General features: G+C 36.6%; 1 protein-coding gene across 2 annotated transcripts in view; it reads right to left on the bottom strand.

Moving 5' to 3' along the window:
• Nucleotides 1-25,271, bottom strand: part of AUTS2 (activator of transcription and developmental regulator AUTS2) — a 1,229,496-nt gene that overhangs the window by 642,253 nt on the left and 561,972 nt on the right. The gene's annotated exons all lie outside the window — the stretch shown is intronic.

Genomic DNA, 25,271 nt, shown 5'->3' on the forward strand with positions numbered 1-25,271 from the left:
ACACCAGAAGAGGTAAAACTAAAGGAGAGATCATGCTGACATTATATGCCCTTCACCATGATAAAAACAATAAATAAAATCTTCTTATATCTGAACTATAATAAGATTCTAAGGTCCTCATCAGATAGATACTCATATTCAGTATTAGTGATGCTTAATGAAGATATAAAAGTATATCGGGGATACATGGTTTAAAATTTTTACTGTTTGACAATTCATAAACTATTATTTCTGATAAATAACACAGTCTGTACAGTTAGAAGATTATCTGGTTCTTCCTTGAAAATATGCATAAATTTGGTATTTAAACACCCCCAGCATTGCATGGCATGACATTTTGGGACCATATATGATGTAACAAAAAGCTGCTCAGTATTTGTGACATTATCAGATATAATCATAACAAATCTAAATTCTACTATACTGCATATGTCCTCCTGTGTAGGACTCCCTGAATTAAATATCAAAACATAGACCTGAAGAGTTCCATGTGTCATTTTTGCTCTAGAATCCTGAAGTTTCTTTTGAAATTCATCTACTGCTTTAAGCCATTTTGTTTTGATTGACATACAAAATCAGAGAAGTTTAACCACATGTATTTCACACTGCGTTTCACACTGGGGTCTTGCCAACATTTTATGACACCCACAAATAGTGATCTAACAAGTCTCATGAGCTAGCAGAGAGGATAATAATTGCTTCAAACATGTGTGAGGGATTCAGCAGGAGAGAAATCATGGCATACTCTAAAGACGCCATATCATAATCATCTAATGCCATATGCCCTTGAAAGAGCCTTTAAAAAATGGGATCTCCCAAGATGTAAGCTGTGGAATCATCAATGTTCAGAGAGGAGATGATTAAAATAAGATGCAGGTTGATGCTACGGCAAAAGCAATCAAAGGAAAGCAGGGCAATAAATAAAAAAGAAAGCTGTTTATCAAGAGTTTCCTGAAAGTATGCTGTAGTCCAAACAAATATGTAACATGCCTTCACTAATAATAATGACAGGAGTATATCATAGGTAGATGATTATTTATATATTTATTGTCTTGAGTATATCATACGTAGATGATTATTTATATATTTATTGCCTTTATTCTGGTCAGCTCTATAGTCCTCCAGGTAAATCACAAAGAAATAAAAATCACACATACTCAACACTTGTCCTAATAATCACATTTTTTTTTTCCTGAAAGAACTCTGATCCATGGACTGCATTGATCACATGCACCAGAGGTCCAGGCTGCTTCTCTGAGCTCCAGACTCAAACTCCCACAGGATCTCTTTCTTTGCTCATCCCATGGACCTCTTAAAAATGAATACACCCAAAATGTAACTCATAGGCGAGTGGCAGGTCTAGGATTCAAGTATGTGCTCTTATTCACTCTCCTATACTGCCTCTCTTAGTGAATTGTACCAGCACTTGCTTGGTTGAATAAAGCAGATACTTGGTCATCCTTGAGGCCTCACTATATATCACTGCCACATTGACTCATTGACTTCATCCTGTCAATTTTGTGTTCTAAACATCTCTAGAATTGTCCCCCTTCTCTCCCAGTCATCATCATAATTTTTCCTGAAAGTTCTTGCCTCCAATCTCATGCTTACACAGCCATCTTCCACAAAACTGAGTGAGCTATCTCTCACACACGTCTAATAAATTCTCCCACAACATGAAACCCTTCAGCGGCTCTACATCACTTGCACTATGAAATGCAAACTCTTTAACAAGACTTGTCAAGACTACTTGGGATCTGGCTCCTTCCTAACTTCATTCCTTTAATTTCCAAGCATTCCAACATCTCCAGGTCCTCCATATAACCAGGCCCCACACTTTGGGTCTTTCCAAATGGTGCTTCATAGAATGCAACCTCCTCCCCCGCCACGACCACTACAACTTTACATAAATCAAGCTAACCTCCACTCCCTCTCCAAGAACCAGATCAGGCATTCCCAGTTTGTGCAGCAGTACTCATGAAAGAGATAACTCTCACTCACATTGTAATTGTCTGCTCCTAAGTCACCTCTCCTCCCACTCCCATTGTAAGGCCATGAACTTATTAAGGTAGTGGTTCTCAAATGAGGTAGAGCCCCAGCAGGTGGAATTTTCAAAGTCCCCATGGATATTCCAGTTTAAAAATCCAGCCCTTAAGGACAGCAACTAAACCCTTCGGTGGCTCTACATCACATTTGCTATAAAATGCGACCTCTTTAAGAAGACTCATCATCATCCAGCTATCTTCATATCCTGAAGTGCCTGGGTCACTTTAGGATCTCAACAAGGGTGAAGAGAATGAACAACAGAAAAAAGAAAGAGCCAGGTGTGGTGGCTCATGCCTCCTAGCACTTTGGGAGGCCAAGGCAGAAGGACTGCTTGAGCCTAGGAGTTCAACACCAGTCTGGGCAACATAGGGAGAGACCCCCATCTCTTAAAGAAAATAAATAAATAAATAAATAAATAAATAAATAAATAAATAAATAAGTAAATAAATAAAAAATTAGCCAGGCATGGTGGCATGTGCCTGTGGTCCCAACTACTTTGGGAGGCTGAGATAGGAGGATCGCTTGAACCCTGGTGGTTGAGGCTGCAATGAGCCAAGATTACACCACTGCATTCCAGCCTGGGCAACAGAGCAAGACCTGTCTCAAGAACAAAACAAAAAGCAAAAAAAGGAGAAAAAGAGAGCATACAAAGAAAAATATCAGAGGTTGAGTAAGATAAAAGTGATGAAAGCTGATTGAAAAGTGATGAAAAGCTGAAACAATTTATCAGAAAAGAGAAAATACTAAAAAGTGACAAATTCTTAGAAAATTATAGGAAAATGCAATCAGACTAAATTACAATGTCAATTTCACTTGCTTTTTTTTTTTTTTTTGGTAAAACGGAGCCTTGCACTGTCACCCCGGCTAGAGTGCAATGGCACGACCTCGGCTCACTGCAACCTCTGCCTCCCAGGTTCAAGCAATTCTCCTGCCTCAGCCTCCTGAGTAGCTGGGACTACAGGTGCCTGCCACCACGCCCCGCTATTTTTTTTTTTTTTTTTACTTTTAGTAGAGATGGGATTTCACTATCTTGGCCAGGCTGGTCTCAAACTCCTGACCTCATGATCCACCCACCTTGGCCTCCCAAAGTGCTGTGATTATAGGCATGAGCCACCACGCCAGGCCTTGACTTGCTTTTTCACAATGATACAAAGGACTTTTATGAGGTGAGAGTACAAAGCTGAAAAATTGTTCCCTAAGCACAAAAATGACTAAACAAAAATAAAATGAACATAACTGCAAGTGGTGAGGTCTTGTAGAGAGAGAAGAAATCACAAACATTCTCAACTATACAACCACCAGGATAGGTTATGGAACTGTCACCTCCACAGGAGATCTGCTTGCAAAGGATGGTTCTAGTTGAGAGCTCACCTGAAGTCCAAAGGCTTAACTCGGAAATCTCTTGGGTTGCCTCTGAGCTCATGAAGATGCAAAAGTGGGGAGTTGGGATTATCTACAGTCCTAATTCACAATTTTGTCCTCATATTTGAGCCAGAGAAAAGTTGTCTTCTATACAGCCATTGCCACCCGTACAGATTCACTTTCCAATTCCCCAAAACACAGCATTCTGGGAAAGCAATTGCTTTGGCTGAAATTTGATAGGCACAGGTGGCACCGCCAGCTGCAAGTAATTTAGCTCTTACTGGCATTGCCACATCTCTTGGACTTTGCATATTCTGTGTCAACAGAGAGAAGTACAGGGGAAGAGGAGCCAAGAAGAGAAGACAGTGAGAGTGTAATGGCATCCTCATGGTGCAGGTTCACTGAGGCTGTCACTTGTGTTCATTCTTTTGTAAACAGGGCTAGATGAAGTTATGGATGGAGACAATCCGGTCAGACACTGGGTCAGCACTACCCACGTGTCAGCAGACAAAACCAACAAGATCCTTCAGATGTCCTTTCCAAGCCAGAAACTGGTATCACTTCCTGTCTGCCAGATAGTGAAATTCTGGGATGGATGTTCTATTCCAGGTGAAAGTGATTCTTCTACACATAAACTCACACGGGCTCCTCTCTTACCTCCACAGAGGTATAGTGGCCAGTCCTTTTTTCTCTGAACTCCTGAATACTTGGTTACCCTAGTAGAGTAAACACAGGCTCCAGTTTAGAAAATTCAAGCCCAAGGGAAGGGATATTTGGGGCTTATGCTTTGAAAGTTGAGTATTTGGGGCTCAGGCTTTGAAAAGCTATGAATTATTTATTTTTCTGGTGGTCCCTTCACAGACTTTGATTTCTAGTAAAGATAAGGATGGCCAGAGACGGATACCGAGAAAGGATTAAAAACAAAGGGTACACAGCTATCTGCAGAGGCTTTACTGGCACAAGAGTGCCAGTTTTCTCCTTCTAAATTACAAAATTTCCTGATCTCTGAAAAAAAAAAAAAAGTCAAGGGCCCTTCAAGGACTCTCTGCTACCACCTGTATGTTGAGGCCACAATCAAAGTAAAGACCACATTCAAGAGCCCATGCAGTCAGAAACTTGATTTAAAAAGATTTTCTCTTTCTACCTCTTTTATTACCTCCTGGCCCCAACTTCCTAAGAGCCTTGCACTGTCTCTCGAAAGTAGAATCCTGACTGAGATTCTAGGACATGCCTGATTCCCAGATCAAACCCTCCCCAGAGCTCAGCCCACGGTTTTGCTCACTGTTCTCCCCAAACGATGTACAGGTCTTGCTTGAATGAGATCACTCTAAATGAGCAACATACCACCATAACAGTGCCACCAAAGATGACCACTCTCTAGAAATATTCCTGGGCAAATGTTATTTCAAGGCCCATTCCTATAATGAAACATCCACCTGGGAAGAACAAAACCAGGCTGGCAGCAGAAAGTGTGCTTGCTGTGCTGTTAGCTGCTCATTCACCAAACCTGGAAAGCAGGTCCCAGGGGGGCTCTGACAGCTCCTGCAACTAACCCATCGGTCAAACATATGATGCTACAATTTGATCCAAGAAAGCAAATATCAATTATATCCTTCCAATACTAAAAGGAAAAAAAAAAAAGCACCCAACCAATCATAGCCAAAGAGATAATAGCAGCGAGTTTCACTCTGAGGCTGACCCAGCTGATCTCCTGGTTACCGTGTGCTGCACTCCAGCCTCCAAAGTCACCATGAGTCAAATGGAGAGTGCTGATCATGGTTCATGCCAGTGGCATTGTTTGTACAACCTTCATGTGAGGAAATGTAGTCTGCGCAGTTCAGGACAGGAGGTAGACCAGAAACTGAGCTGAGTACCTGACGAGAAAATAAACTGCTAAATATTGCCATATTAAAGTAGTCTAACAGAAAAAGTTAAGAATAAAAAAAAACTAACCTTGTTTCCCTGTCTCCTTAAAGGGAGTAGCTTTCAGAAATCACTAGATTCAAGTTTTAATTGTTACCATCTTGAAAATAACAAATATCTGAAGATCTCTCTTTATAAAAATGTACCTTTTAAATATGCAAAACCCCTCTTTTGCTTATTAGATTTGGTCAACCCCTCACTGAATTCCTTCCACACAAGTCAAAGGAAAAAATTATTTTTCCCTTTTCCTCATTTTTGCTGGTGTACCAACCTTCCAGCCCCCAAAACCTACAGAAATTGCTTGTCTGATGGACACTTTTTTCTTCAGGAAATGACATAGTGACATAGGTAAAAGGTGATTTGGATAGACTGCTGTGTCACAGATTGTCAGGATCTGATTTAGAGACCTTGCTTTTGTCAAGAAAGACAGTTGGATGTCTGTTTTAAAGAAGTACTGGGAATATTTTCATCAAAGGTTTGAATTGAAAAACAGTGGGAGGTAAATATCTGAGATGTTGCCGAGAAAGACTGCCATATCTGTGCAATTACCATTAACAGAGGACAGCAGTGGTTCAATGAAGTAATTCAATCTGGTGGCCTACATTTTATCAGACAGCAATTTTGAGCTCTGACATAAAAGCCAGCCAAAAAAAGGATTGGGCTCTTTTGTATGCATTTTCTCTCCTGTAATTCTATAAATCAGGACATATTTGCCTTATAAAGCCCAATCATGAATTTTTGAACATTTAACAAAGGACCATGAGATATTTCTCTGATGAAAATATGCATTTTGACATTCTTCAGAGTAAGTTTTGTGTGTAGCTGTCTGAGCTAGAGAGGTATTAAAGTGCAGTAGCCTGGTGTATTTAAAACACAGGAAGATAGGAAAAGAGGCAGGCATCTCAGGGTGTTACAAACAGCAGGGAAATAGTTTTTGTAATCATTTTAAAACAGCTTTACTGAAGCATAAATGAAATATAATAAACTGCACATATTTGAAGGACAAAATTTGATAAATTTTGACCTATAAATATATCTGTGAAACCATCCTGACAGTCATGATAATGAACATACCCATCACCTACAAAAGTTTACTCCTGCCCCTTGGTAATCCCTCCCTCCCAATTCTGTGCCTGCCTCTCCAAGCAACCATAGATCTACTTTATGTCACTGTAGATTAAACAGCTTTTTCTAGCATTTTATATAAATTGGAACCATACAATATGTACCTTTTTTGTGTGGCTTCTTTTTTTACTCAAGATAATTGTTTTGAGATGAATCCATGTTGTTGCATGTATCAATACGTTGTTCCTTTTTAATGCTATGCTAAGTAGTATTCTGTTGTATGAATATACCAAATTTTCATTCAGTAAGTTGATAATGAACATATGGCCAATTTCCAATTTGGGGCTATTACAAATAAAGCTACTATGAACATTCATGTAAAATATTTGTATGGACATGTGCTTTCTTTTCTCTTGGGTAAAAACCCAGGATTGGAATGGCTAGAATATATTGTACATACATATTTAACATTTTAATAAATTACCAAACTGTTCTCTCAATTGGTTGTATCTTTAAAAAGGGGAAAGATTTATATGATCTAAAGAGACACTGGAGTTTATGGTTGTACAGTTTATATTCCCACTAGTGTGTAAAAGAGTTGCAATTCCTCAATATCCTCACCAACACTTGCCGTAGTCAGTCATTTTCATTTTAGTCATTTTAACAGATGTGTAATAATATATTACTATATACCTATTATGGTTTTAATTTGCTTTTATGTAATAATTAAAGATGTAAAGCATCTTTTCATGTGCTTATTTGCCATCTGTATATTGCCTTTAGTGACACATCAGTTCAAATCTTTTTCTCGTTTTTCAATTAGGCTTTTTGATTTCTTAATGCTAAATATTGAGATCTCTTTACATATTGTGCATACAAGTCCTTTATCAGATACAAGCTTTGCAAAACTGTTCTCCTAGCCTGTGGATTATCATCTCATTCTCTTATCCATGTCTTTTGAAAGATATATTCACTAGGTATACAATTCTAGGTTGGCAATTTTTTCTTTTAGTACTTTTAAAGATGTTGCTCCAGTGCATTTTTTTTTTTTCCAGAAAAAAAAAATCTGCTGTCAGTCTTTGTTCTTCTGCATTTATGTCTTTTTACTATTTCCTGGCTATTTATAAGATTTTCCCTTTTTTATTGGTTTTGAGAAATCTGATTATAATATGTGTTGGTGTAATTTTCTTTATGTTTCTGATGTTCTGCACTATTTTCATCGAATTTGGAAATTACTTTTGTCCTCTCACCCTCCTCTCTCTGGAGACTCCAATTTACATGCATTAGGCTGTATGAAGTTGTCACACAGCTCACGGATGCTCTGTTCAACCTCCAAATTCTCCATCCTTTTCATGTTTCATTAAGGCTAGTTTCTGTTGCTATGAATTCAAGTTCACTAATCTTTTCTTCTGCGATGTCTAATCTGCTGTTAATCCCACATAATATATTTTTATTTCATACCTTGTAGTATTTATATTAGAAGTTCAATTTTGCTCTTATACTAAACTGTCTGAACATATGGAATATCATTATAATTTTTAAAATATCCTTCTCTGTTAATTCTAACATCTGATTCAGTTCTGATTGACTGATTTCCTCTTCATTATGGGTCTTACTCTCCTGGTTCCTTGCATGTCTGGCAATTCTTAATTGAATGCCATATAATGGTTTTAGAATTCAGTTAAGTCACTTGAAATAGTCTGACCCTATCAGAACTCACATTCTAAATGTGCTGGGAGGGTAGGGTGTGGTGGCTCACACCTGTAATCCCAGCTCTTTGGGAAGCCAAGGTGGGTAGATCATCTGAGGTCAGGAGTTCAAGACCAGCCGGGCCAACATGGTGAAACCCCATCTCAACTAAAAAAATTACAAAAATTAGCTCTCAGCTACTCAGGAGGCTGAGGCAGGAGAATCGTCTGAACCCAGGAGACAGAGGTTGCAGTAGGCCATGATAGCGCCACTGCACTCCAGCTTGGGCAACAAGAATGAAACTCTGTCTCAAAAAGATAAAAAATAAAAAGTGTCAGGGCAAACTGTAGCACTGCTCAGTCAATGACTGATTATTTCTCAACACTGAGACAAGACCCTACTATGTACTTGACTCTATGCCCCATGAGTCTAGTGGTTTTTCCAATCCTGCTGGTGAGAATCAGCCCTGTTCTTGGCTATGTGTGAATGTAAGGCACTGTTCCCTCTAATCCTTTTGGATGGTTCTTTCCCAGGCATCAGGAAGTTTGTTGAAATGCATGGGCTAATTAACTCTCTAATGAATAACGGAAAGCAATCCTCTGAAGATCTCTGGGGTCCTTTCTCTGTGCAGCTCCCCTCCCCTCTTAATACTCTGTCCTTTGAATTTTTGCTACCTTTTTCTTCCTGGACTCTCAGTATCTTCTCCTAATGCAGAAAGTCTACTGAGTTCCACTTGGTACCCCTGAATTCCCTCTGCCCTGCATGGAGGCCTGGAATTCTCTCAAGGCAGTAAGCTGGGACACTCAAAGAGATGACTACATTTGTTTACTTTCTTTCAGGGATCACTGTCCTTACTGCCTTATGTCCAGTGTCATGCAAACCATTGTGTCACGTATTTTGTCTCATTTTGGTTGTTTCTAATAGAACAATAAATTCAGTCCCTGTTATTCTTTACTGAAACCCCAACTCTTTTCATGAATATTTTTCTTTAGATTCCTATTATCACCTGGCATATTGGGAATTAATTTGATTAACTATGAGTGTCATGAAAAGAGAAACATTGTCTTATTTACTGCTGCTATACCATAGAACCTAAAACAGGCTGACTGGCCTGCTGTCTGTTGAATTTATCAATGAGAATGAAAATGCTAACTACAAAATGTACAGTTCAACACAGAAAAGCTTCTGTAAGAAATATGCCACACAGTAAGCTTAGATTTCTATCACTTAAAACACTTGAGAAAAAAAAGTTCTAGTCTGTTAGTATTTTCTGATGGTCTATGTGTCTGTTTTGAGCTCAAATAATTAAGAACAGCATGTCTACTGGGAAGAGGAATAGCTCTTTGCAATTTGGACTGGTGAAACTTTTTGTGTTTCTGTATTTACTCTTGACCTATGGCTGAAATTCTAGAATTGGAACTGTATGCTTTCTACACATCTGAGGGTCTACAATTCAAAAGTACCTTTACTTTTCATTGTGTGCACAATATTTTCCTACCTCAGATGGTATTAATAATGAGATTATAAAGTCTCTAAGACTAAAGGAGTTTTGTTCTAATAGGCTTATTCAGTGTAAGTGCTTACATATACTAAATAATCCTAAAATTCACAGAAAAGAAGAGAATTGAATCTCTAACCATTTAAATGTACTAAATTAAACAATAAATTCTTGCATACATTACCTCAGAAACATTTTACAAACTCAAGTTCACTTAATTTACATATGACTTTGCCAAATAAGATTAGTTTAATAAATCTTGGCTTAATAAAAACAGTAAGTCTTCTTTATCAGTTTTAAGTACATGAGTAAACATTTTAATTCTACTCTAGATAATTTACCTAAAAATATACAGGTTTCCTGGCCAAATAAGCTAGCATTATTTCTATTTTATGTTTATGTTTGTCTTTATTTTTCTTTGACCAAATTGCATCAATATTCTCAAAAACTTTTCTTCAATAGTAATTATGCTTCTTACTATGTTGGCTTGAGCATAATTTCCAAGATTTTTAAGTAATTTAAAACCTTAGACTGATATTAAATTAATTAACAGATATTCATTGGATAGCTACACCATTTCTAATTAAGATGGAATACTAAAACATTGAGCACTAATCATAATTTAAAATTTCATCTTTTTGCTTTTTATTTTTATAATCTACAGAGAAGACTATCTTTGCATGAAGTTAATGAATATATTCATTGTTGTCTATTTATGAAGGTGCATAAGAGATGTGTGTGGCTATAGAAAGTTGGTTATGTTTATTCATGATCTCCTCTAAAATGCTGATATGGAAAAGGAAGATCGTAACTATCCCCCAGTTTTTTTATGTGAAATAGAAGTTAGTTAATTTGGTTAAAAATTAAAACTAATGCAAGAAGTTGACATCATATCTAGAAGCAACAGTTTCTAAGAAATATAATTATGTGTGTGCTGCCATTTTTCAAGGAAAAGAACACCTGTGTCCTAATGCAATGTTTCTGAAGATTTCTGGTCTCCAAATAGCTTACAGTTATCTCCTAAAACTTATTGAGGACCTCAATGAGCTTATTTTGTGTCTATGAGAGTGTGTGTGGGTTATAACTATTGATATTTACAACATTAAAAATTGGAACTTAAAAAAATTTTAAATGCTGACTTGCTGATTCATTTCAAACTAGCAATAATGAGCATACTGCATGGTAATAACATCTTAGAAATACTATGGAAGTAGTTCTGACCTTATGGAACACACTATGAATAGTCTTGAAGTAAAGTATTATTTTGTTCCAAAATATGAAAGAGCACAATGAGAACAGAACATGGAAAGTGAATTTTATTTACCTTGCTTTGTAATACCTGAGTCTGAAAAGTAACAAAATATGTTAAAATCTTCATAGTTTCTATGAGCTCATTTGCTTATAGTTTTGTGTAAAACATTCTTTACTAGCTTTGTTTTACATGCCACAGACATTATCAAATACATTATTTTTGTTATAAATTCTCATCAGATTTTTCACTTTTAAAAGTTGTAAGTGAAAATTAACCACGGCCATTTAAAGTCTGTCACTTACACCGTTTTTTGTTTTACTTTTATGTTTCCTTGAAAGCTATGCATTCAGTGACAGGGTAGAACAGACTTCTGGTTTTCAAATAAGACAGACAATCTCAGAGCACCCACAATAAAAAAAAAAAAAAACTGTAACAGGTTCTTCAAATAATTAAGACTTCAAAGAATAGACTTCTTGGGTACAGGTTTCTGATGTCATTGCTTAAATAACTTTAAGACCAGACTAGTGGGCTGAGTCAAGACTTCTAGAACTTCTTTCAGTCAAGAAATTCATGAGATGAGTTGCTGAGATTAATAAGCCAAGATTCAGTACAGCAAGAATTAATTACACAGGACTCAATGAAATGATGAAGGATGATTGTTCTGAGTATTGTTGGTCTTATGTCAGTATTCTATTAATCTGAGAATATAAGTAAGCTCTTTCTCTTTTTTCTTAAACTATTTATAACTCATAACAATTCTGATTTTATAAACTGAAATGAAGTGTTTTAAAATGAAATCTTATTCTCACTGACACCCCAGAATCCAGAAACTCTAAATCTTCTTACTTTTCATAGCAACACAGTTATTTACATGGGTTCAGTAAGAATTGGCCTTTCTATTTACCAAGATGAGTATGAAAAATTTTGAAGATCTTGTCTGGAATGTCCTATTTGTGAGTAATGCTCATTTAATCAGATATGATTAAACACTTATAGGGAATTAACGGTGACTTTATCTCTATAAAGTACCAATCCTCCCAGAAAAACTAGCCTGGTAGCTGGTTTACAGAATCCAGCCACATAGATGGAAAGGGTACTTTGGGATATTTTGGGAACATCAAGAAGAAAGAAATTCACCCCAATTTACAGGTACTTCAGGTGGCACAAAGACCCGTGGGCTGAGTGAAGACTTCTAGAGCGCCATTCAGTGATCGTGTTTGATCACTCCTTTCAGTGATCCTTTCCATGATTCTTGGGTTTGGCTTTCCACCCTTAGGACAGCAAATAATACTTTTAAAAGTGCAATAGGAGATTTATTTTGTAAAAACATCAGAGAAAGCAAAGTTTAAAAGGCTTATATGCTAAATTAACATTCTTGGCACACCCGTGTAAATGATCAGGCCAAATTTAAATAAACAAACCTTCCTTTAAGACTATTTTTCATCAAATAGGAAAACATGTGCTTCAAGGAAACACTAGGCATCGTCTATAGCACACTCTCCAGCATAATTAATTTCTGATTCCATGGAAACTATTTTACAAGTCTGGAAGTTGTAGGTAAGTGATAACAATGCAAAATAAACATTTTTACCATGTGAGGTAGAGACTCAGATGACTCACATGTCACGTGAGGTAGAGACTCAGATGACTTCCTTGAAGCCAGTTCTGCCTCCATCTACACACTCATTTCAATATTCCTCATCTATAACTGTGGATTTTCTTTTGGTTTACCTTTGAAAAAGTTATAACATCTGCCTACTTCCATCATTATTAAATAAAATTTTTAAATATGTAAATTGTATAATGTATGAGAGTCATGATTTCACTTTTTTTTTTTTTTTTTTAGAGATATTGCCTAGGCGGGAGTACAGTGGCTGTTTACAGGCATGATTATAACACACTACAACACTGATCTTCTGGGCTAAAATGAACCTCCCAACTCAGCCTCCCAAGCAGCTGTGACTAGGAGCATGCACCATTGTGCCTGGCCGAAATGATATTTAAATAACCACATTGTAACAATTTGGTAATGTGTACTGTATCCAAAAATGAGAATAAATAGATGGTTTTGACATCTCTTTTGATAGTCCTTACCTACATATATGTACACATGCATATTTTAAATTTTTTAATAAAATTGTGTCTCTGCTCCAAAATTGCACACTGGCTTTAACCAGGTTCTGAAATTACGAGTGATCTTTGTAACAGGCATAGCTTTCTTCCAAAATAATAAAATTGAGCTGTGTACATAGATAAGTATAGAGCATTCAGTTTTCAGGATTTGAAACTAAGCCCTAGGAAGTGGAAGGCTTTCTATGTGACAGCTTAAATGCTTATAATCAAACTAATTGGCACCACGATGACCTGAAATGAGTTTTAAAGCACTATAATATATGTTTAGCAATCAGTGAAGCAATCCTTTATTATTCAGGCTCATGTTTGCAATTTTATCATGTTATAGGACCAAATGGAGGTAGAGGTTGGAAAACAGAAGATGAGAGAAAAGGAAAATAAAAATACGTAAGTAAAATAGTAAATGAACCAAGAATAAGCATATTGCCGAAAGATGAAAAATAATAAAATTACTTAATTCAAGTATGTACTGAAGAGTATGTCACAAACACAAATGTACAGGAGAGAAAATTGTTATTAAGATCCATGTTAATTAAAATAAGTAAAATTATGGTCAATGAAGCTGAAAAAGATAACAAAAATCATACCCAGTAGAAAATAACACAATATACATATCACAGTAGGAAACGAAGCAAAGCAGAATTCTTTTTCCCACTAAAGTACTAAAATAATAGACTCTGAACATTGAATGAGGGTCACAAAACTTCAGTATCAACCACTGAGGCTTAGCTTAGGCTGTAAGACGTGCAAATTAGGGAACCCAAACTCTAACCACTCCCCTGTCCAAGGAAGACTGAGATGCTGTTAGTCACAAAAATCTAAAGAAAATCAAACTTTTATAAGATTTACATAAATAGCTGGCTTTGCATTGATTTTATCCTTGTTCAATAACATTCTGAGATAAATAACAAGTGATTTTAGACTAAAGTGAGTTCACTAAAATAGTGCTTAGGCAGGAAATAATTGGCACCTTGACTTGAACAAGCAGCCCCTAAACGTGTACCATTCCTTAACTGGAGGTATGACAGTGTTAACAACGTACCCATAGATGTGCTGAAACCAAAACGCCCCTTCAAAGAGAAGCGTGGTATGACCCTTCATTTGAAAATTAAAGAAAACAGAATGTAATGACACTCAATGCACAGAAGTAAATGTGACCCAAACTTTACAAATTTGATGGCTCTACCAATTCAAAATTTGCAGTAATTTCTAAAATGAACTTATCCCTTCTGTATTCAAAATTTATATGTATGTCACAACTCAAGAATTTCTCAGGACACTACTGTGTATAACATAGACCTACTACAAATAATAGAAAGTTTTTTCATTTATCTATTTAAAGTACTCAAGCGTATCTGTTAAAACATAAATACTGTATCAAACTGTATTTCTTTTATAGTATATCCTTTCCTCTATTTTTACATAATACTGCTTGTTCAGATACATTAGAATAACTCAGAGAAGCTTACCATGAATGCATCCACATCACAACTAAGTCTATCACAGGTATATTTTAATGGTCAATTATTTTGCCATTGTGTAACAGAACAATGGTTCCACACTTCTCCATGTCCAGATAATTTTTTTAAAACAGTTGTATAGGATGGCTACAAAGAAAAAAGGTACAGTATGTTAAGTATGCCTACAGGTTGTCTCAAAGCTCTTTCCAGATGTGTCGATAAATAACCAAAACAGAAGAACAATGTCTGATTTCTGTTAAAGCTCCAGATAAGAATCATCAATGGAAAGAAATACACAGGACTTGTAACACTCAGTCAGCATATATCAAATCATGGGGCATTACAAGAAGAGCAATGAGTAAAATCTAGTAGCACTAAAATTTAACTGTCACAAAGATAGTTGTAGCACTTGATGATTTTCACCAATGTGGAACTAAGAGCAACAACAATATATTACATGACAGAATCTACATAAGTTAAAGTGATAAGCCGAGTATACTAAGTATACCATGACAAGCTTCAACAGAGATTTTTAAATAAAGGCTCTATTCTTAAGACAGAATCCATTAGACTTTTTGATAAAAAAGATGTAACAGTATCACATATGAAAACAGTCACTGACATCAAGAAAACACTGTGGCATGGCAGAAAAATTAATGTGACTTTCAACTATAACAACTGAAGGACAGTATCCAGGATGAGCAAGGTCACAGTCCAAATTGTCAGCCTACTCTAATAATACAGAACTTTTTGAGTTATGTCTCAGATTGGTGATTGGGTAAGGTGATTTCTGAAGTCCCTTCTGACCTAGAGGTTCTGTAACTCCAGACCTATGTAAAATCAAAATAATAGGTCTACTGTAATTACCAAATTAGTAAAGTGGGCAATTTAGAAACAATTAGGCGAAAACAACTTGTGACTCTATTATGCTTCTGTACAAATGCAGTTTAAGGCTTCCATTTGGTCATGATGCTTAGCTGTTTAATATCTGATTAAAAGAACATTTTGGGTTCACTAGCTTCCTTTGTTTCTCAGAATGTCCTAGTACTAATGTTCCTCCCAGAAAAACCAGGTTTTCATATCACAGAGCTAGTTCTATTGCAAAGTTATTTTAAAAATTAATTTTAAAAAATTCTGAGAGAACTAAATTTCTTGTCTCTTTTTGATTTTGGGTTGAGATATTAACTTCGCCTGAATTTCTCTGCCCAGTATAGAACCCTAAGTTCTCTTGGCAAAGTTGGGTCTATTTTCCACAAAGGTAGGAAAAAGTAAGTTATTGATAAGATCTGCTTACAAACGGTAAGAGGCAAGTGTTCTCTTTAGGGACTAAAAATGGAAAGGGAGAACTCTGAGGAGCAATAAGAGAAATATGGCACAGCATGGGCTTGGGTGAGCTCTTGGTGGGTCTCTGTAAAGCTAACCTACATGATTCAGACTTTCTCTTATTTCCTTCTAAGGCAGTCCAGCTGTACAGATAAGCAGTCATTTGTTGGTCTGGGCAAGATTTTATGAGATGTGATGAAAATATGAAATATTAGGAGTATTCTAGGAACCACAGCTGTTATGTTTGCTGCATTTTTAACAGCTCCTTAAAATCAGAGGCCACTACACACAGCAGCACATTTAGACAGGAAACACTGCAATTATCTGGCTTCACCACTCCATTCCAAATCTGTGATTATATTACAGTTTATAAGCCCTAATAGACAGTCATCACCTTTGGCAATGCTTCTACTTGAAAACAGCCACAATCCCTACATCTGGATTTATTACCAGGGAGTCGTCAATGGAGACTGAAATGTTTTTTGTTTGTTTTTATTCATCCTGCAAACTAGACACCAAAGATTTCAGAGCAGAGATTAAATACAGTATAAGGAAGGTCCCTTTGACATGGCTGTTAGCGAAGCTAATTACTGAAGAAAAATTGGAGATCATTCATTAGCCTACTAAGCAAATTAAGGTTTGTTAACAGTGATTTATAATGCCAATCCTTGTGTTACTGCGCTGGTCCTTTCAAGTGTATGTGTACAGGACCTGACAGTTTATCAACTATGCTATGTCTAAACAGCTTGTCACCAGGGTGCTTTTGTTAAAATGACATTGTATTTTAAATGGATAAACATTTTTACATGAGGAAAACACATTTTAAATGTTTGGCTTCTGAAGTCAAGTACTGGGAGATAAGTGAAGTGTCTCAAACTATCTAAGCCTCCAATAACTCTTGTTTACTGCTAGAGCTGACTATAGGAAAATGTGACACTTGGAGTTAAAATACCACTTTTCCTCTTTAACAAGCCCCAGTTGTGTTTTTTAACTTCTTTTCAAATGATACTCTTGGTGTTTCACCAAGCTATAAGTTTCTTATGCAACGGATTGGGAGGCATCTAATTTACAATTTCAGCAAAAATTTTTTTTAAGTAGTTAAGCAAAGGAATGAGTTCTCTGATCTGAAAGATTCTGAGTGATAGTCAATAAAACTTCAGGCTAGTTAAATCTATCAAAATAAGGGTTGTGTGGGTAATCAGAGTAAACCTCCGGAATTGACATTGCCTGTGGGTCATTTTACATCGCTCGTATCAACAAATGCAACATTTCTGTAATGTGGAAATCTCCAACAAGGATAAGACAACCTTCCTTAAAGCCAATGTCAGAAAAAAAGATGAAAATGAAGATAAAATTATTTTCAGAATTCCATGGCAATGACCTGTCCATTCCCTCTGGGACTGTCAATGCACTGTGCTAAAGCCTTTACCACTTCATCTCTATGTCCAATAGGATCTACTAGCTATGGAACAGGCTAAGCCAACAGCTTCAATACCTCTACGTACTAGCCCTAAATGAATGATGCAAATATAAAACATTATTCATTATGAATAATTGCATTATTGTTCATAATGAATTTTAAAATACATTACTTTCAAACAAAAGCAGACTCGGCCACTCCATTGAAATCAGGACTTCTTTCAATGTTGACAGTGAAGAACAGTGTTGACTAAGCAGCACTATGGCCTTGCATTCCTGTGGCTCAAAGGACAGCAAAGAAAGGCAGTGAGGCCAGCAACAAGCAATGGCTGCACATGGCAGACATCTAGTTGTAAGGCAGCTGGAATCATAAATTTTGAAATATTAGAAATTAATGTCCTTTAGCCACTCTCTTGCCTAGTGGCTCATTAAATCTTTGTTCTCCGAAATAATTTTTTCCCTCTAAATCTGAGAGGCCAGAGATGGAGGTTAGGAGGACAGACAGATATCAGCTGAGGGCTATTTCCCCACATCCAACAGTAGCACCTAAGTTTTCTGCTCATCTCCTTAAAGAGTTTGCAACAGCAATGACAAAGATTCCTGTAGATAGCAAATGTTTAAAAATGCCCAGCCTATTCCCTCATTTAAATGTTGAGAAAATGAAAGGGTTAAAATTATTGGTTGCAACTGGAGACACCAACTGAACTTTTCTCACCTGATTATTTTTTGTCCAATTTCTCAGTTCCCTTGTACTGAATGAGGAAGCCGAAGTTAAATATAGTGTGTAGGCAGAAGATAATTTCTACAGGGTGTGCTGGAAAAGTCATCCTATTGTAGAGATTCTACAAATGTTTAAATGTCTCTCACCAGAGTTTAACTTGTACTGTTCATTTAGTCACGATGTGTCTGCTCCTGGCTTACTGATCCTATTCCCTCAATTAAAATGTCAACAGATCAAAAACATGACCAAAAAAGGGTAAGAATTAGACATGGGAAATACAATTACATTTTCTGTCTAAGGCCCTTGAAATTAGAGAGTTTATCTGTGCCATGTGGAGGAGTCTATCAGAACGCACCTTAGATTCTGGTTTTGTTACTAGGAGGAAAACACAGTTAAGGGTAGTATTTTGAAGGTTACAGTTAAAAAATGTGACAATATTTCCCCATAAGGAAGAGCAACAACTTTCATTTGCCCAAATGTTTCTGCACAGTACACAGGTAGCTTCAAAGGCATTGGTAATGTCCTAGATTTTAAGTTACGCTTAAATACACACTTAAATTTCTAACTACCTATTCTAATTTCCAAACTCACCATTTTCCTACATTCGAATCTCCTCTTCTGGCGACTAATTCCAAGTAAGAGTATTGTAGTCATTGATCCTTTACTTGACGTCCTTCTCTACAAACCATCTCTTCCCCACTCACCCAACTACCTCCCTGGCTTTATCCCACATTCCCTGTAATCAACCAACATTCCCTGACAACCTAAGTCCTGTGTCTCTCCAGAGACATCATACAGTCAATTCAATCCACACTATTATGCAATTTCTCTGTGTTCTTGTCTTTGTTGCTCACTCTGCCTCAAACTTTGTTCCACCCTTTCTTTCCTGTTGACTATCTAAACATCCATCAAGCTCTGCATAATTTAAGCCTGCCACATTTAACTGACCCTCCTTTATACTTCCAAGTGCTCTACTTACACTTCTCATAGACCAATCAGTTTGCTTTGCTTCAAATTCAGCTACATATCTTTGACTTGAGGGCCATGCTTACATATTATGCAACTTAAGAACTAAGAGTAGATATTTAAGTCATACTTGTGAGTTAAAATGAATTGAAATCTCCATCTGGAGAGTAGTTTTCCAACTCAACTCTTTATCAATTAGTCCAAATGCCCTAATAATAACTGGATATCATTCATGGATTTCTAGATAAAATCTAGATTTTCAAAAATATTTCCATTATAATAGATTTTTGTCAATATATAAATAATGGCCAAAAATTAATTTACCTAGTGTTAATTACTAACAAATACAGGCTGGGCACGGTGGCTCACGCTTGTAATCCCAGCACTTTGGGAGGCCAAGGCGGGCGGATCACGAGGGCAGGAGATCAAGACCACGGTGAAACCCCAACTCTACTAAAAAAAAAAAATACAAAAAAATCAGCTGGGCGTGGTGGCAGGCACCTGTAGTCCCAGCTACTCGGAGAGGCTGAGGCAGGAGAATGGTGTGAACCCAGGAGGTGGAGCTTGCAGTGAGCTGAGATTGCACCACTGCACTCCAGCCTGGGCGACAGAGTGAGACTCCGTCTCAAAAAAAAAAAAAAAAAAAAACCAAATACAAAGATTAGGGTCTTTATTCGGGGGGAAGTGTTAAAATACTTAATGTTATTTATCTTAAATATAAGTACGTAACAGGTGATCAATGAACACTTGAATTATACAAAATCCTTTCCTAGCATCACAGCAAGTACTGGCAAGTGGGGAAGAAGACTATTTCTTCTGCTTTGGATGGAGCTGCCGTCGGCACCAGGTTGATGTATCTGTACTTCTGAAACTAAAACCCCTAAGAAATCTTAAAAATAGTGATAGGTTCTCTGGAGAGCTCAAACCCTCTTATTTAAATACAGTGTGTTAACTGTACCTCAGGATAACCAAATACCTGTAGTTAACGTAGATGTTTCTCTTTACAGAATGATGGAACTGCAATATCACCATTTTGCAGCTCCTAATGAACACTGGGTCTAATCAATGGCTGTTAACATTAATAAAAATAAAGAACTAAATATGTGGCTCCTAATTGAAGCATACAACATGATCTATGAGGCATCCTTGCCAAAATCCAAACCTGAATCTGATCCTATCTAGCCACTGCTAGATCAGCTTATATAAGGTATTATATATAAGACAACCAGAAAATTTTGAAAGAGAAATCTTACAGAGATATGCAAATTCAAAGAATGAAAGGGCATCTGAGACTGGGATTATTAAATAAAAAACTGAATTTTCAACTTCATTTATAAATTTTTTTCCTTTTTTTTTTTTTGAGATCTCGCTCTTGTTGCCCAGGCTGGAGTGCAATGGCACCATCCTGTCTCACTGCAACCTCTGCCTCCCAGGTTCAAGTGATTCTCCTGCCTCAGCCTCCCGAGCAGCTGGGATTACAGGTGCATGCCACCATGCCCAGATAATTTTGGCATTTTTGGTAGAGAGATGGGGATTCACCATGTTGGCCAGGCTGGTCTCGAACTCCTGACCTCAAGTGATCCACCCGCCTCAGTCTCCCAAAATGCTGGATTATAGGCATGAGCCACCGTGCCCAGCCCTCATTTATAAATTATAGAAATTTTTGTTGAAATTTGCGTAGTAACTTTTCATCTTCCTTGATGGCATCAGTTTTCTTGCAAACCAAGCAAAATTATTAATTTGAATGTTCTAATAAAAGAATTCACCCCCACAAAATAAATGAATACAATGTGTCAGAAATATTTAAAAGTGGCTGGGCATGGTGGCACTTATAAAAATTACTATATTTTATAAATGGAAATACCACTACTGAAAATAGAATGCTATAAGTAGAATGACATCTTTTGTTTCCAAAGTCAATATACTAGAGCAATGGGAAAATAATAAAAGCAAGATATTTTCTGGCAGTTATATAAAGATAAATGTTGCAGCCACAAGCACCACTGGTGAGTATTATCTGGGGAAACGGGAAAATGGTTAAAAAGCAACTATGGTTAAACAAAATACCAAATCAGTTTTAGAAGTTATACAGCCAAGCATGGTGGCTCACGCCTGTAATCTTAGCACTTTGGGAGGCCAAGGTGGGTAGATAGCTTGAGCCTAGGAGTTCAAGACCAGTCTTGGCAACACGGTAGAGCCCCATCTCTACAAAAAATACAAAAATTAGGCAGGTGTGGTAGCATGCACATTTACTCCCAGAAACTGGGGAGGCTGAAGTGGGAGGATCACCTGAGCCCAGAAAGGCTGAGGCTGCAGTGAGCTGTGACTACACCACTGCACTATGGCCTGGGTGACACAGTAAGACCCTGTCAAAAAGAAAAAAGAAGAAGTTATACAAATTACAGCAAAGGGAAACAGGAGATATTTCAAGGGTTTATAGTCAAAAACTTAGAAAGGGGCAAAGAATATTCCCACTATGACCTTTATAACCCTGGATGGAAAGCTACAGGTCAATATTTTGCACCTACTGCTTGTTACCAGCACTACCTACACAACTTAAGTAATTCAACTGCACAGGAAAACAATAATTATACAAATCCCATTTGAAGATGTATACCACCTACACAATTCCCCTTTACTATATAACGTGGCAGTTTTAATCACTGAGTAGAAGTGAGTTGTTTTCCCTGATAACTTTAAAGTGTGTCAATTACTAGACGTGACCCAATTGAGGAAGATGAAAATTATTAGTTGAGAATCCTTAAGAGAAATTACTGGAGTTTACAAAAGCAGGATACAAGCTATTTGAGGCTGTGGTTCTAAGACAGTTAGATTCAAACCTGGAAGAGGGCTGAAAATTATCCAGAGAAGGCAGAACATGTCACTTGGAAAAAAGTAAGGCTGTACTTCCCTTACAGCAGGAATCGAGTTCTGCCTGGCTGGTTAGTTGCCCCAAAAGTAGCTCTCAACTCCACATGGAGTCAAATGCTATAAAGAATGAGTCCAGATCTTTCCTGTGATGACATACCAGACCACTGGCCAACATGAAATGTTCTCACTGGTCTTCTCATTCTACTGATTTCAGTTACTGTGTTCATATGTGCTAGGGCATCAATTTTTCTTTTTCTTGTCAGAAAGTAGCAAATGTGATACAAGTTCATAAAAGTGGAATATATTGAACAGGTGTTCCTTAACCTCTCAGCCCAATCCTAAAAGCTGCTAAGCAGTCTTTAAAAGCTCCAAGTGCTTCAAATGTTTCTGAGGAAGAAAATACACAAGTAACTTTAACTGACAAATTACAGAGAACAACCAAAATATGTGGACAGCTAATAGAACAGTTCATTCCAACATCGTCATGTTCATATAGAATCACAGAGGATGAATACCCTATCTGTTTTATGTTCACCTACAGACAAAATGTATATAACTGATCAAATACAAAATCTGTGCTTCTGAGAAAGCTACAAGAAGAATATAATAAGAATAAAATACTCCTATCCTACAGGTACAAATTATAAAACCTACTTTGCACAGCATTGCAGAGCCACCTGATGAGACCAACTTTGCTCCACCACACATGATTGTGTGAATAACAGAAGGCAGTACTTATTATTTGGTAATATAGAGTGATAGTCTGTGTTCATTAAATATCTTATCTCATTTAATATTTGCAACACTAATAGGTAGGTATTGATAAGGAAATAGACTCAGAGACATAAAATAACCAGACCAAGGCCATACAAGTAGTCTTAGAAGATCATTCTGCTTCTAAGTTCTTAATTACACACTATGCATAATGAAACCTCAAATACATGTTTAAGGAGAAAATACAGCCTAAAACGTTTAAATTGAAAAGAAAATGTGTTCACTGCATTGACGTTTAAAAAAAAAAAAAAGAAAGAAAATCCTACACACACTCTAACAAGTTTTAGTACTCTTGCCAAAAAAGAAAAAAAAAAGCAAATCGATTCCAACTAGTCTATACTTTCATTTATATTTAGAATATGAGCTGGGCATGAGTATGTAATGAATATATATGTGTGTCTCTCTGTGTGTATAACACCCACATTATTCAAAAGCTCCCAAAAATGTAGAAAGTTTGTTCCAATCCTTCTCTATTTTGTCTACTTTAAGAATTCTTTGCAATATGCTTATGTAAATACTGATTTTAGCTGCTGTTCTCATTTCTCAAATCTTCTGCTTCTAAACGGATTGGAAAAGTGACAGACCTAAGCAGACATCTTTGGAACACAAAACCAAGGAGATATAAACAAATACAACCAGATCAAAAACAAAGGCTTCTCCTTTAAACCCCTGAATGTATCACTACAGATAAAAGAACTGAAAGTAAAATATACTGGTTTTGGCTAAGTGTGTGTACATGTATATACTCAGGTGTCTATTTTATTAACATACACAATGAACAGCATCTTACCTCTGTTGACAAAAGCTCTAGAGGAGTATAAAATAGAAACAAAGGAAGACTGTGAAGTTGGGGCTTGGGAAAGTGTTCAAGAAAATGGTTCTAGATTGTTAAAAGCACCTTCAGCTTTTTTATACCAGAATTCATGTTATGGTTCAATTGCGCTAATAGCTCCTGGACTCTGCAGGTGATTTCCCTCCATCCACATTTCAAAGACATGCTGAAGAGGAGTAAGGATAGACTTGAAAAATTACCATTTCACTTACCTGAAGCTGAGCCTTCTTTATAGACATAAGTAAAAAGCTATTATGACAGCACAAATCACAAAGCGCAGTGTAAATAAAATATTGGCAAAGAACTAATGTAAGCTGTGCCCGTATCATTTCCACTTAAAAGTAAGAAACTCACCAGTGTGGAAGTTAGTATCTGAAATTATTACATGTGATACTATTGGAAAGAAAGTTGAAATAGAAGATACTTTTCATGAGGACTTGGCAACAATATCAATGGATTTTGCACTCTGATAACATAACAATCACATTATTGGAAACACATCCTAGCAGGGCATTTTTGTCATAGTTGAAAGCTGAATATACATCTGGTATGTATCTTCTCTATGTAAGCTAATAACACAACAGACTTTTATGTAAGCAAAGTAAGTCTACCAGCAATTTTACCAAAATAAGAGAAAACTTTTATACTCATCCAATGTGCTGTAAAAGCCATTTTATTAATAGACATGTAATTAAAGACTCTTTAAATCATAAGAATATATTATTAGAGAATAAAAATAACCATTCTTGGAACTAGAGAGAAAAATAACTGCAAAAAGCATAACGAAAATCTCAATGTTTCTAGAAATGACTTTCTTCTTTCAGGGTGATCCTACTGACAATAAAAAAAAATACTAGTATGTTCAGTACAGAAGTGATCAAGGACTAACGTAGTGGCTTTGGCCTTCTTTCTGCTGAAGAAAGCAAAGGGGGAGGCTTTAGCTTTCGGATGGAGAATAGATATCGCAGTCTCCAGATTTTACTTCCAGCATCTCAACCTACATCCAGCCTGGTGTGAAGAGATGCCAGATGGGGCTACGTCTGTTATTTCGACTGCTGAAGCAGGATACTGAATGTATCCTGCTTGTTCCTGCTTGTTTCTGTTAGCATAAATATTCAGCCACAATAAGTAGGAGCAAGGGTAAGTGTGCTAACTGTATTAAGCAGGTCCAAATCATCCTTATACTTTTTCTCCTATTATAGATTAAGACCAAAAAAAAGTCAACATCTAGAAAATGCCACTTTTGCTAAGCTTGGAAAATACTCATTTATTAATGAAATGATGCTAGTTTCCATACATTTAATGTAAATGTATTGAGAGAAATACATGGGCAGAAGAAAACCAGAGTAATTAGCACTGGAGAGAAAAGTTAAAAGCAACTAAAGTGAATTAGTAATTATTTCCCACTTCATTTGATTTTCATGATTTCACTATTTTCTCAGAAAATACTGAGGCATGACTGTATCAGTGTTCATCACTCAGAACACCAATTAGGTTCCTTTAAGTATCACAACAGACTTCTACATTGACATGTTATCCTATTGTACAAATAATGCTTATTTGTCACTCTTTTTCATTTGTATCTTGAAAAGGATCACTAAATCCAGAAAGGAGAATTTCACTATAAATAAATATAATGAAGTGACAACTGCTGTTTGAGAATGAATTTTAGATTCATGATTATCACAATATTGTGATAATCCCTGAAGGGTCACCCCAGTGCCATCTTTCCCATAGGACAGAGAATAAGGTTCAGAAATAAACTTTGCATTTTAGCAAAAATAAGTATATTATTTTAATTATTGCTGAAAGAAAAACCTAAAGGCAAGCTACCCAGACTGTGAGGGAAAACATTCATTAAAAAATACCATCTCCATTCCCTGTCCTCCCCACCAAAAAAAGGCAACTCATTGTAACTCATTGTATATGAAGAGATG

Source organism: Hylobates moloch, unplaced genomic scaffold (genome assembly GCF_009828535.3).
Source record: "Hylobates moloch isolate HMO894 unplaced genomic scaffold, HMol_V3 SCAFFOLD_1, whole genome shotgun sequence".
Taxonomy (NCBI): Eukaryota; Metazoa; Chordata; class Mammalia; order Primates; family Hylobatidae; genus Hylobates; species Hylobates moloch.